General features: G+C 48.3%; 1 protein-coding gene across 3 annotated transcripts in view; it reads left to right on the forward strand.

The window, feature by feature from the left end:
- Positions 1 to 14521, forward strand: part of ATXN7 (ataxin 7) — a 98973-nt gene that overhangs the window by 21383 nt on the left and 63069 nt on the right. For all 3 annotated transcript variants that reach the window (XR_008913353.1, XM_056804368.1, XM_056804369.1), the window contains exons 2-3: positions 7931 to 8192; positions 13481 to 13597. The gene's annotated coding sequence lies outside the window, so the exon portion shown is untranslated. The remainder of the gene's footprint in view (positions 1 to 7930; positions 8193 to 13480; positions 13598 to 14521) is intronic.

Raw genomic sequence — 14521 nt, forward strand, 5'->3', positions numbered from 1 at the left:
AAAGGAGAATTTGATGTGTTGATATTTTGATGAATAGACATTTTTAGGATGTTTGTTTTTCAAAACTCTTCCCAACGAGTCCACATAAAGCTTCTAAGGCAGTAGTAAAATATAACTATGCTACTTTAATCAGTGGACCCACAAAGATCAATTGACACCCACCATGCAAAGTACAGTGTGGTCTAGACCATAAAGTGATGTAGGAGAGAGAGAGACCTCTGGGTTGGACAGTCTTTGGGAGCCTTGTTTCATATGGCAGAGGAGGAGGGCTCTTAAAGGCTGGAGCAGCATTTGGTCCACTGTCTTCTGCTGTGTTGCATAAAGAAAGATTCTTTCAGTTGCACTGAGTTCAAATCCCACCTCTTGCTACTTACTACTTGTGTGGATAAATCATTTCATCTCCCCAAGCTTCTTCCTCTCTAAGAGGAGGAAAGAATTGAACTAGATGGCTTTGGAGATCCTGGGCTTCTCAGATCTGGGCTCCTCTGATCTTGTTCCCTATTCCAGCAGGATCTGCCTTCACTTCAGAAAGGAAACAGAATTAAGGGAAGCTCATTATTGTTGATTTTAAGCCCTATCACATGTCCCCAGAGCAGTGTCAAAGAGAACTTCATGCCACCTTGGCATGGACAGATTTTTCAGTATTCTTTTCCTCCAAGAGTGGTTGTGGACCCTGGCAGGATGGCAGGGAAGAATGGAAAAGATGGAGTCAGAGATCTCAGTTTTGCCCTTTTTTTCTACTGGGCCTGAGTTAATTACTTTTAAAATAAGGAGTTGGACTGGCTGGCCTGCCTATGATCCCAGAGTCACAGTATTTATTTCAGTTTGACAGAAATTAAGTACCTACTATGTGCAGTTTGCCATGGTGGAATAATATTTGGTCATCTGTGGAGGCAGAAGGCAGGGGGAAAAATCACTGACCTGCTCTGCCCTCTCTTGGCCTGCTAGGTCATTCCCCAACCCAACGTGGACCTCGTGAGTGAGGTGAGTGAGGACAGGCTTGGCCGGCAGGACCTCTGCTCTGGGGGGGCCTGTCTGCTGTGGGGTGAGCTTTGCCACAGAGGGAAATTGATGCCTCCATTGTCATAAGAAAGCAGCTTGGGAAGCAGAGGGACCCTGCACTGGAGACCTGGCCAAGGTGGAAAAGGCTTTGCCATGCCTAATGTTAGAAGAGGGACTTTTCCACCTTTTCCTATTTGATTTGTGGGTGGCCTTGGGGAAGTCTGTGGAGGGAGACAGAGAAATCGACTAGAAGGACCAGAATATTTTCAGGCCAGGATGGAGGAAGGGGACCCATTCATTGGCTCCTTGGGGCCCTTGCACGATGGCCAGACAGCCCAAGGACTCATTGTTCCCATTCCAGTTTGGCCTAGAGGGGCCTGGCCTAAGCAGCAGCTCCAGGACTCCTCACAGCAGGCACTTGGCTCTTGTCTCTTGTTGAAAGGTATTTCCACTGGCCACTTGGGTTTCCCCAAAGTTCCTCAAAAAGGTCAAGCGCAAATCCACCAGGTGGGCTGCCATGGCAGGATGCTTTCCACTTGGGATCTCCTTCTGGACCAATTTTGGGGGTGTCTGTAGGGAGAAGAATTGGCAGTTTAATGAGGAGAATGAGAGGAGGAATGAGGTGGGACAACAAGGAATAAAGCAAACCCACACTAAATAAAGTAGGAGAACGGAAGCAAGCTTGATGGCTGGCCTCTAAAGAGTTTGTCCCCCAGAAAGACAGAATATAAAGAATTTTTTTTAAAAGCAACTAAAATGGGAGCAATGGAAAGAGAGAATGTTTGAGATAAAGTATTCAGATGTAGAAAAATGTTCCTATTTCCAGGGCAACAAAGACTAAGGACACGTGGGGGTCTGGGCCTGGCTCAGCCACACAGGCAGCTGGTTTGTTCTGGGACAGGTTCCCTTTTGAGCTCCTTTTGTTATCAGTAACTTGGGTGAAGGCCTGCTTGTCAAATGGGAGGCTACCCTGGGATCAATGCCTGGAGCTTGCAGGATTGTAGAAGTCATCTAGTCATCCAGAAAGAAATGGGGCCACTTGGGGCCTCTAGGTGGCTCAGTGGATAGAGAGGCAAGCTTAGAGATGGTTGGTCCTGGGGCCAAATGTGACCTCAGACACTAGCGACATGACCCTGCACAAGTCACTTACCCCTCATTGCCTAGCCCTTACCATTCTTCTGCATGGGAACCCTGAGGGCAGGGCTGGGCCTTTTGCTTCCATCATGTGCCAGGGCTCAGCCAGCACCTGGCACAGGGATCCCCTTAATTCCATGGCTCTGACTGGTGCCAACCCATTTGTGCCCTCTCTGCTAGCACTGTGCAGGGCCTGTCAGTAAGGAATGCTGCTCAGTTCTGTAGAAAACCATCCCCAAGACTTTAGAAACGCAGGACTCGCCCCCAAGGCCTCGTCTCATTGCTCCAGCTTATTCTCAGTCCGGCCTGCGTGGCACATGTATGGAGATGCCCCCACATGGGCATGCACATTCTGCCGAATCACAGACCTTCCCAAAGATCATTTATGGAAAGAGGAGCCATCATTAGTCATTCCACAAAACAGGAGCTGCCTCACTGTCCCCAGATGATTTTCCCCCCTTTATCTGTTCAGTCAGGGTTGGGGAAACCTTCAACCCCTGAGACCTCCATTTAATTTAATCCAGCCAGTAGGGCAAGTAAATATCCAGAGATGGCTTTCATGCGTGCCGTGGTTCTGAATTTTCAATATGCCTTCAAAAGTCTTTGACAGTCATATTATAAAAAGACATAAGATGGAGTTGTTAATCCATGAAAATAGGCCATTTTCTCTGTAAAATGAAATGAGACAGTAACTATTTTGCAGAGCAGAATGTTGGAAATGAAGAGAAAAAAGAATTTTAAAAGGCATGCACCTCCAAATCTTAAGGATTAAAACATTTTTAACACATTTGCACATTTGCCTGAAGACTTTTTTCAAAATATATTAGCAATTAATCAAATCTATCAATTTAGTTATTTGGTCATCAGAGGTTTAGAAAACACTCCAGATGTGTCTTTCTTTCTTTGCCTTCATTCTCTTCCCCTCCTTCATGTCCTTTCTTCTCCCATAACTGACTTTGATGTAGAAATGAAAAATATTTAAGATATTTTCATTATTTTTAATTAAAATGTTATGCATGTTTTACATTAAGAATCTTTTGTATTTAAAGAATATATTGGGGACAGCTTGGTGGCTCAATGGATTGAGAACCAGGCTTAGAGATAGGAGGTCCAGGATTCAAATAGGTCCTCAGACACTTCCTAGCTGTGTGACCCTGGGCAAGTCACTTGATCCTGGTTGCCTAGCCTTTAGAACCAATACCCAGTATTGATTTTAAAATGGAAATTAAGGGTTAAAAAAAAGAAAGAGAGAATATATTGCACATATATGGATGTATACTAAAATTAAAACCCCTCAATTACCTTGTTTTTTATTAATGATCCTCATTTTCCCCCCACTGGCTTATAATAAGAGAGGTTCTTCATTCCCAGTCTAAGTACCTCAGTTGGTGATTATTTTGAGAACTCATTTTCCTTATCACTATAACAATTCTTTAAAAATAGTATTTCCATAATACATGTATAACCCAGACTGAATTGCTTGTCAACTCTGGGAGGGGGAAGGGAAGAAGGAAGGGAGACAACAATACAACTTTGGAAAACTTATGTGGAAATTTGTTATTAAGATAAATAAAGGGGAAAAAAGTAGTATTTCCACTAACTCTTTTCATGTGAGCAGGTTAGTAGATGGTGAATTACTGTCTTGGAGAAGCTCTCACAGCATCTGAGAGCTTTTGACACTGGGAGAAAGAACTGGGGTGTCCCGAATGATCATAGAAAAGAGGGCTGACTTACTTAGTGAATCTGAGCAGGAGAAGAGATTCATCTGTTCTTATGTCAGTGGGCTTCTAGTCATGGCTGAAGAAATCACCACCAGTTGGGTGTGCTTATATTGATTATCTGCACTTTGCTCTTTAATTTCAATGACTGCATAGCTATTTAGTTTTTAGGGTATAAGCCATCTAAATTAATTTTAGCCCAGTTCAGATGGATTAAAGGAGATAGCATTTTTTTTTATTGGGTTTTAGGCAAGAAAGTTGAGTGCTAAAATGGAAATCAGGCAATTTTTTTAAAGGAAAAGAAAGTTGTAGAAGAGAAGGGCATGGAATTAGGAATCTGGGGAGAGAAAAATATCTGGAATTCTAAGAATTATAGGAAAAATTCTAAGTAGTGTTGTGCAAAATGAAGCCAGGTTTTGTTTTGTGTTTAATAATCTAGAAATAAGCTTGATAGTCAAAATATTTCAAATATATGTATAAATTGTGGTGTGGAATTTTATTTACAGATTTTTGAGGAAGAGACAAATATAGGAATTTCTGACTTACTATTTTAGGTGCTTATCATTAGGTGCTTTATGGGAAAAAAGCATAGCTGTGGCTTCATTCTAGTGTATAAGTTCTGAAGATTATAGGAAGAGAACCCTACATGAAGCGGATTCCTTGTAGAAGATCCGCTTTCTATGTGTTGGGCAATTCTAGCACCTTGTACTTTGAAAGCACTGGCCCTGGGGTATTTATTGTCATGGGTGGCACTGAAATCTCTCTCCCTCCTTCTGCAGTCCCTTCCGTTTCTAGCCTCTCTGACAGCCATCTTAAGTTGCTCACTTCCCTTTTAATCTCAGTCTTAATTGATTCTTATCCCCCCCACCCCCCAAAAAAAGCTGACTTTAATTAGAACCTTTCACTATTCCATCTTTCCTTTGTGTGTCTGTTATAGAAAAGGGAACTACCAATTTTACTAGTGATTTTTCAGAAGCATGGATCACTGGGACTTTGTTCTGTTTGAAAAATGATTGCTTGTGACCAGCTAAGTGGTAAAGGATGAAGGAGAATCTGTAAATAACAACCTTATTTGATATATATTTTTTAAAAATCTGTTTCTGTTTGGTTTCTTAGGAGAAAATGATCTGAATAGTCCTTTTAAATTAAGTGAAAACTCATTAGTGGCCAATTACTTACAATGATTTTAATCACCAGGAGAGTTGCTTGATATACACATTGAATATTAACTAGTTCTCAGTTTACTATAAATATATCCAATTAAGATAATTGTAAAAACCAAATTGCATTTGGTATAAAATTGGTAAAGTGCTTTTAACAGTTTGACATTTCAAAGCAATTATTTTAATTTTGGAACATCTGGTAGCTAATAAGATTGTAGATTTCTGATTAGATTTGTGGTACTAGTCTCCACCCCCCCCCACCCCACCCCACCCCACCCCGATCTAAACAGACTTCTTGTAGTCCACAAAGATGATGAGCAACTGATAAGTCAATCAAGATGTTTAACTTTGCTATAAAGAAAAGGTAATGGGTAATTAATATAGCTATATATAGGATGAATACAGTGACAGCACCAGAGTGGAACCAAGGGTCAAGACCATTGATTGATATTCAACTCAATGGGCAAGCTCCTTCTCTTACTGGTTGTATGACCCTGGTCAAGTCATGTAAGCATGCCGAGCCTCACTTCCCTCATCTGAAAGGTATTTTGTCCACCTTAAAAGGTGATATCCAGTGCGGATTATTCTCATCATGTATCCAACAGTATTGAATACCCTGGAAATGGCTAAGTGGGTGTGGAACAGGGCGGATTCAGAGAGAATCTCCATGGCCTGGGAGAGCCCCAAAAGCACGTGATCCTCCAGTTTTCCTTCCACCATAAATTGGCGGCAGTTAGGTGCAGTCGCCCCAGGCAGTAGGCCAGGCCCCTCCTTCCTCTTCCCTTTTTCCTCTCCATCTCTCCCTGTCAGTTGCCTGGCCCCCAGGCTTCCATCAACACTTTGGGGATGAGAACCTGCCCTGTAAGTCACTGGCCCTTTAGTGTGAAGTCGTTCATGAGATGTCCCTGGCATTATTGACATTTTAAGAGAAGCCCAAAGCAAGGACTCTTCTTGGGTGGAGTTTGAGACAAGCCAGTGACACGGGAGGTGGTTGGGGTCCCGCCTATAAGCAGCTGGCACGATGGGGGCTGTGATCAAGCCTGGTGACGCGAGGTCCTGGAGGCTTAGCAGCTCGGATCCTGACGCGGCCTTCTCTCTCTCCTTTCATCTGTAAGCATTTGTTGTCTTCTGTCCTCTGAAGATGATGCTTAATGGCAGAGAGGGTGAATCGTTTGTTTACTTTGCTTATGGTTTATTCTAAATCTACTCCCCAAAGAAATGGAGCGGGCTCTCAGGTTAAAAAGGTGGAGGAAAGATGGAAGATGAGGGGAACGAGGCCGGATGAAGGAAGAGCTGTGGAGGGCTTCAGGTGCCCCCGCTGGGCCCTCGGGTGGGCCTTCCGGGGAGGAAGAGCCGCCCTCAGCAAGGCCGCTCGGAGAGAGCTGCCATTCAGATGCCTTCCTGGAGCTGAACTCGAGGGTTCTTTTAAGAGAAGGCACTTGGGTGAGAAAAGAGAACGACTAGAAGGTGTGAATCTTCGCTTTGTCCTTGCAATGGGTATCCGATTCAGGCCAGGAGGGAAGTGACTGGAGAGGGAGCCGGGAGGCTTTTGGGGAGGTCTAGCGAGCCCGGAATCCAGAAGGGAGCCTCAAAAGAGGAGCCGGAGGAGGCCTTTCACATCAGCAAGGACGGAGCGCTCCATAGCGTTCAGTCTGGGGAGCTCCTGGGGCCTTCTGTGTGCTCCAGGAATGTCCATATACGCATGGGCACCATGGGGGGGGGGGGGGCAAAGCTCTGCAGCCCATCCTTTGGACAAGTAAAGCATATACGATGGTCCAGATTTACCAACAGATAGCTGTGATATAATTATAACAATAACATTATTTCATAAATAACGATAATATGACACTAGACAGTAAATGTCAGATGAACGCTAGGAGTTGGCGACGCCACAGGCATTCAGGAAACTGTTTTCGAGGCTGCCCAGGGGGGATCCTGGGAGGAGGCAGGGCTGGCACTGGCCCCCAAAGAGGGGGAGGGAGGGAAATGGTCCCCGAGCATTGATCCAGCATCGGTGGGGTAGCTGAAGGACATCGAGGCAGGGGGGGAGCAGAGGAGGGAAGAGAAAGGCCGCAGAGCCCCGGCCGGGGTCTGGTGTGTAAGATAGCAGCGGGTGAGAGTACCCCGGCTCCTGGAGAGCTGCTCCCCCAAGGAGTTCAGCTGAGAAGCCCAGCTTGGGGCGCAGATGGTGCTCCCAGAATGAAGCTCACGAACCTGGCTTTGCTGTCTCAGCAGCTCTCTCGAGATCTCAGGTAGTCTCATCAGAATTTCTCCTCGTCTCTCCTCATTCCTTTTCCTTTCCTTTCTAAAAGTGGAAAGGAGGATGAGGAGCATCACCAATTCAAACTAAGGATTATGACATTTTTAGAGGTAAAAAAATGGGCAGAACACTGGACCTAAGACAGGAAGACTCATTTTCTCAAGTTCTAGCCTCAGGCACTGATTCACTGTGCACCCTGGGTGAGTTATTTAACTCTGCCTCAGTTTCCTCAGCGGTAAAATGAGACAGAAGGAAATGGCAACCCACGCCAGTATCTTTGCCAAGAAAACCCCAACTGAAGGTGCAAAGAAAAGTGCCTTACTGAAACAACTGAATTTTAAAAGTTGATAATAACTGATAAAGAAATGTGGGTAGAGGGTACAGCTAGGTGGTTCCATGGATGGAGAGTCAGGCCTGGAGATAGGAGGTCCTGGGTTCCAATGTGACCTCAGACACTTCCTAGCTGTGTGACCTTGGGCAAGTCACTTCACCCTCATTGCCTTGGCCTTAGCACTCTTCTGCCTTAGACTACACAGTATTGATTCCAAGATGGAAGGTCAGGGGTTGGGGGAAAAAGAAGAAAGCAATGTGGGTAGAGATCCAACCAGACACAGGAAAGACCACGGTGCTGAGCTTTTTTCTTCCCTCTCCAGGGAGGTTCCTCCTTGCCAGGGATCCACAGAAACAGACAGCGGCTGGTCTCCGTTTCTCCTGCTTGCCCCAGGCTTCCCCTTCTGCTGCCATCAGAGCTCTGCCCAGGTTCTGAAGCAGACAGAAGGATGGAGTTCTAGAGAGAGGGAAGAAGTCACTGCCTGGCCCCAGCCACAGGCCCGATTCTGCCTGCTTCCAAATCCGGCCTTTGCTGCTCCCTCCGTTTTTTCATCTCGTTTTGTGCCCTGGACGAAATCCTCCCAGGTAGGAATGAATAAACTGTAGGAGACGAAGGAGGGGCTTATTGAAAAATGCCAATGTTGTCTCTGAAGAATGGAGGCCATCAGTCGTCCCACCTTCTTCATCTGAAGGGCCGGGAGAGGCCTGGATGGGCGAGGGCACTGGAGGAGGGCTCCTGGAGCTCTTGGCCATGTCCTTCTCCAGCTTATTTTACTGAGGAGGAAACTGAGGCATGCAGGGTAAAATGACACCCAGCCCCACAACTGGCACAAGACTGGGGCCGCCCACAGCTCAGGAAAGTGGGTCTTCCTGGCTCCAGGCCTGCCCTCTGGCCACTCTGCCACCTAGCTGCTCCAAGAGGGGGACCAAAGGGAGGTAAGAAGGTGCCCAGCAGAAACCTCTGTGCCATTCCAATGTCTCCCTGGAAGTCTTTGTCCCCCTCCCCAGAAGTAAGGCAAGTGTGCCTAGGCCAGAGGTCAGTGAGGTGTAGGCCCCAAGTCAGGAAGACTCCACTCCAGACCCTTTCTAGCTGGGTGAGTCACTTTGCCCGGGTGGTCTCAGTTTCCTCATCTGTCAAATGAGCTTGAAAGGGAAATGGCAAAGCACACCAGTGTCTCTGCCAGGAAAACCCCCCAACAGGGCCACCAAGAGTCCAGTGAGATGACTGGACTCCAGAAGGCCTGGGCCATGTCGAGTCCCCCCCCCCCCCCCCATCAGCACTGTGCTGGCTTGGGGAGGCCTCGGGCCATTGGAGTCCTCCTTAGAGCATGGTTCTCTGGACCCCACACGGACCACTTAGAGCTTTTTGACACCGTGTCCCCGCTCGGCCCTTCCCGTTGGGGGCACAGGCGGCTTCTTTGGGAGACTTCTAAACCGTGAGGGGGGTCGGACCCAGACAGTCTGTTCATATGGATCAGTACCAGGACCAAGAGACTTAGCTTGAATAAAGGTTGCTTTTCATATGATTTTAGTTTTGGCTCAATGTTCATCAGCAGACAGCTAGGATTATATTTATAACTGTGCCGAAAGCTTCATTATAGGGAAAATGTCATAAGGAATTCTTAAAATATGGATGTAGATTTTCATTGAAATTAAATGTATCAGGCTTATAAATGGATCTCCATTTCCCTAAACTAATGAGCTAAGTGTTTGGGTTTTTGTTTTTTTTAATCTTCCATTCTAAAGTCTTTTCTCTGCTGGGCAAACGAGTTGGAAATAAAGCATTGGAATGAGCAGATTTCAAGGCAGAAGAGACCCCGGAGGTTATCTAGACCAAGGTCCTCATTTCGTAGAGCTAAGGAAAGGGAGCCGCTGGCCCAAGACCACACAGGGAAGGGATGGACAGACTGGGAGGCTCGCTGGCTCCCGCCTTTGAGTCCTTCCTTCTGTCCACTCTCCATGGCCATCCTTTCTGCAGACCTCCTCCTATCAATCCCCCAAGCCATTCGACTGTTGCTCTGGGGGCTAGAGCCTTTCTCTTTGTTTCTTGCTTCTTTAAAATAGTTTTCTCCCTTTTTAAATACTGCAAACAGTTTCTTGATGTGGATCTTTGCGGGGAGTAATCCGAAAACTGGGTCTGAGTAACCAAGAAAGGGCAAAAAGGGAAGGGTTTGGAATCACCGGTAATTTGTTCACTTTAAAGAATGCACATTTGTTCAGGTCAGGTCATAAGAAAGATAATTATCCTTCCACTTTTAGTCCCTCGTCTCTCCGCTGACCTCATTATTCCTAGTTTGGTGCCTTACAGTCAGCACTCCTGGCCAGCGAGCTGATGAATTCATTTTGCCACTGCCCCTCGCCACCCCCCCCCCGCCCCCACCCTGTGAAGAGATTGCACTGGGGGAGCCTCGTGCCACAGAGGCCGGCCTGTCCCCAGCACTCACTACAAAGTAGTGCTGTGGAGCCAGAGAAGAGCCTGGCAAACTGACCGCCTGAGAGCCCGAAGCAGGCGAGAGAGGGCGGCCCCGGAGGAGGCCTCGAGCCGTGTCCCTCTGTGGACAGGGAGGATCGGGCGTCCCCACCCTGTAGCACACAGGTGGGAGCTGTTGGACGTGGGTCAGGTTTTCTTCTCCAAGACGCTCTCCAGGACTGATTCCTTGCAAAGTCTTCCCTGCCTTTGGCCATGCACTGGCTCTAAAGGAGGAAAAGCATTCTTTGGTGCCTCCTGACACACAGTCCGTCTCTGAACAAGACATTTAAAAGGGAACCTGCAACGCAGAGAATCTGCTTTGTAAACTGAGGCGCTGAATGGGAGCATCCCTCTGTCTGGACGGTGAGATAAGAGCATCCCTTCACCAGATCCTCAGAGGGATGAGCAGCCCCGGAAGGTGGCAGGCCTCAGACGGAGGGCCAGCCGCACGCAGCCTCGTTGGCAGGGACGGCGGCCATTTCCAGAGGACTCCTTGGATGAGTCTTGGTCCAGACTCTCGAACACACAATCAGGAAATAAACTTGTCTTTGGATTCGCATCCACACACTGAGAACTTCCAGAACGGGAAGGAAATCCCATCAGTGGACATCAACCCATTCATGGATGTCTTGTGGACATAGTCCTGCACGATAGTAAATCTAGTTAAATGAAGAAGAGAAATGATCAGGCCCTTTTAAACCCGGCCCTTGGCCCAGTTTCCATTCTAGGTCATGGGGTTCACAGGTTTGAGGGCAAAACCCCAGTGTTCATCTCCACACGTTTTTACTGAATGTCTACTGCTCTGTGTTCTGTGTAAAATGCTTTAAAAATGAAACTCCCAATTAGATACCAGCATCCAAACAACTCCTAACTTCTGGGGAAAGCCTGACCATCAGAAACCTTTTCATGGAACAATTTACTTTATTTATTTTTAGACTCTCACCTTCCATCTTAGAATCAATACTGTGTATTGCTTCCAAGGAAGAAAAGCAGTCAAAGCCAGGCAATGGGGGTTAAATGATTTGCCCAGGGTCACACAGCTGGGAAGTGCCAATTTGAACCCAGGACCCCCATCTCTAGGCCTGGCTTTCATTCCTGATACGCCCAGCCTGCCCCCTACAAATTACTTTAGACAAGTCTGATGAGTGCATTGGGAGGAACGGGAGCTGGTTCCCCTTGGTCCTCCTCATTTGTGTTACTTGAAATTGTTTGATGGGATATGTTAATGGCATTCATCAGAAAATAATTTTTATTATTTATCATATAAGATGATACACATGTTGCAGTGCTTATGCATGCTATCTTATAAACTGGCCTAAACTTTAATATATACACCTGTGTATATGATTCTCCTTGACAACGCGTTTGGTTTAATTGAAGAATTAGGACAAATGACTTATTTTTTCCCCACTGACATTGAATAACTAGTTAGAGGATAATTCACTGAATCATGACTCCCACAACAAAAATATGGACAACACAAGGTCAGCTAAGTAGTGCTCACTGGTTACATCTCACTGTCATAGAGCCTTTGTTCGCCACTTCAACCTTGGGTTTTTGACCTCGTTGTCTTGTATGTGAAGGAATTTAAGGCATTTGCCACCATGCTTTGATACGTACTTTTGATACTACTTCTAGGAGCTAGCAGTTAAACATGGCATTTGGAGGCAGCTCCAAAATTTAGTTTTTGATGTTATTAAATGTAGAACTAGAAAATTATCAGTGTGCTTAAATCTCATACTGTAAATAGCAGGCTGAATCTACATGAGAAGTCTAAAGTATTTAACGAAGAAAAATTGCTGCTTCTAGTCCACTGGCTATGCTTGTAAATAGCTGGATTATCCTATCTAGCCCTTAGGCAGTTTTAAACATCTTAGACAACAGTAATAAGGGCTTGCACACTGCCTTTATGTGGTATCTCTTTTGACAGATTTAGAAAAGAATTGTCTGCTCCTGAGCGGCAATGGGGCTCCTTACTGTATCAGGGTATTTTAGAATTTCCCAGTAGAAGAGGGTTTCGGTTTATTCTGAGTAAGCGGGGACAGAAGAACTAGGGCCAGCAGGAGAAAATTAGAGAAAGTGAATTTGAATTTAATAAAAGATGTTAGATCACAGTAGTTCAAAATCCAAGATGAAGGACTCCTCTTCCTCTCCAGTCACCAGAAGTTATCCACAGAAGCATGGATGGCTGCCACCTGCCAGGGATTTTCCAGGGGGCTTTCTGCATCCATCTAAGTCCTGGGTGTTTGAAACCTGCCTGGTTTTACCTGGGAAGGAGCCTCAGGAGATCCTCAGTCACTCTGCTGGTCCCCACAAACTGGTAGGCCAGGGGGATCCAGTCACCTGTGCAGTGACTGCAGCTCCCTGTCATGCCAGCAGCCTAGGACCCAGGAGTAATTATAAATAGCAAAACATAATGGTGGTGTTTGTGACAAGCACATGCACACAGATCAGGATGCTCGGCTCAAGCCTGGGAACATGGGAACGGCCCCCAGACTTCGGAGGGCCTCTGTGATTCTCCACAACCCATACTTTGGATCATTTTCATTCTACTTTGGGTTTCTGATGAGGAACTTGTTTTATTTTCTGGACTTATTTAGGGTGAGGCAAGTGGCGGGGTCCATTTCCTCCAACCTCAGCTTGTTTGCAAGCTATCCAAGAAATCAGTCAAAACATGAAACCATCCCTGCCCCCCCCCCATACCCCCGCCTGTATTATTTATTTTAAAAGTAGCCTCCCAAAGTTCTGTCAGGACCCAAAACAGCCGCCCTCCAGAGAAGCCCTCCATTATTCATTTGAGTGCTTTCATTACACACTTTTTTCTTTCTGAAAGTGTTATGCTACCATAAGGATCACTGGAGGTAAAACTTTTTGAATGGAATCATTGTTTTTGTACTAAATCCCTTATTTAGTCTCTCCAAATAGTATGATTGTTTTCCAATATTAACTCACTGGATAAGACAAAAACACTTTCCTGCGGAGCCCAAGAGGCAAATTCAGCCTCAAGTGTGACCTTAGAGTCAAGAAAGCAGAGGTGCCCTGGCCAAGCTCCGCCAGAGTCACTCCTGGGCCCGGATGACTTTGGGAAATTCACTTGACCTCATTGGGTTTCTGGGGATCCCAGGATTCAGAGATCGAAGGGACCTGAGACACTAAGCCAGCAGCTCCACCTTACAGATGGGGAAACTGAGGCCCGCAGTAGTAGGTCAGGCAGCACGCCCAGCTCTCCAGGGATCCTCCATCCAGTGCTAAATCTTGTGGCAACCAAGAGCCCGCCATGATTCCCACCCCACCCCCAGTACTCCAGCTAAGAATAAAAGTATTTCCTTAGGCTTTTCCTCCTGAAATTAGGCACCCTCCCCCCTTCCCAGCGCTTCTGATTCGAGCCCTCTTGTCTCCGTAGTGCCTCCCGAGCCCTGCCAATCCTAGCCAGCCTGTCCTCGGAGGAAGAGAGAGAGATGAGGCCCGAGTGCAGGCCCGCGCCCCCCCGGCCCAGAAGGGGTTAAGCGCTGTTGGGGAGGTAGGTAGCTGGCTCGGCGTCTCCCGGTGCCTGTGCACATACAAAGACTCAATCTAACGTTTCTCCGTCTCTCCCGCATGTGACCGTCAGACGCGCAGGCATGCACCGAGGGTCGCCTCGGGATTTTCGCCTCCCGGCTCCCCTCGGGCAGTCCCTCCAGGCGGGCGCCCCGAGTGAGTTGTTGGGGCTTCCCCATTCACGCGTTTGACAGCTGGGACGGCCGCTGGCCCGGCAGGGCTCGCGCTGTCGACCGCTCGGAGCAGCCGGACAGCGACCCCCCGCCGGGCCTCCTCCTCCCCTTCCCCCCTCCCCTCTGGCCAGGCCGGGTTTAAAGGGACGGAGCGGCACGCGCGGAGGTGACCCCGCGGCCGGGCGGGCGGGGGCGGAGGGATGGCCCCGGCGCGCCTCGCTGCCCGACTTCAGCCTCCACTCCCGGGGCTTGACGTGCAAACTTCGCCTGAGCGGAGCGGGGCGGGGAGGGGAGGCGGCGGCGGCGGCGGCGGCGGCGGGAGGCGCCTCTGCTTAAGGGAGCCGGCAGCGGGGGAGCGGGCGGCTGGGCGGCCGGCCCACCTTCCACACCGACGGGAGGCAGGGCCCCGGGCCCAGCCCGGGGATGAGCGCCACAGTAGCCAGGCGAGCTCCTGGGGAGGGCGCGGGCGGGCTGCTGGGTCGCTGAGGGGCCAGCGTGGACGGGGCGGGGGCGGGCTACAGCAGAGCCCAGAGGGGCGAAGAGCGCGAGCTCGGCCACTGAGGTGGGCGGCCCAGCTACCGCGGCAGCTCCCGGGGCAGGTTGATCCGAAACTGAAAGCAAACGCCGGGCGGGGGCGGCGACGGCAGGGCGCGGGGGAGGGCCGCCCGCCCCGGACTTTGTGCCCGGCTCGCTTCCCACCTCAATTGCCGCCCCGGGGGCTTAAGGCGGGGTGG

The sequence above is a fragment of the Monodelphis domestica genome, chromosome 7 (genome assembly GCF_027887165.1).
Source record: "Monodelphis domestica isolate mMonDom1 chromosome 7, mMonDom1.pri, whole genome shotgun sequence".
Lineage (NCBI taxonomy): Eukaryota > Metazoa > Chordata > Mammalia > Didelphimorphia > Didelphidae > Monodelphis > Monodelphis domestica.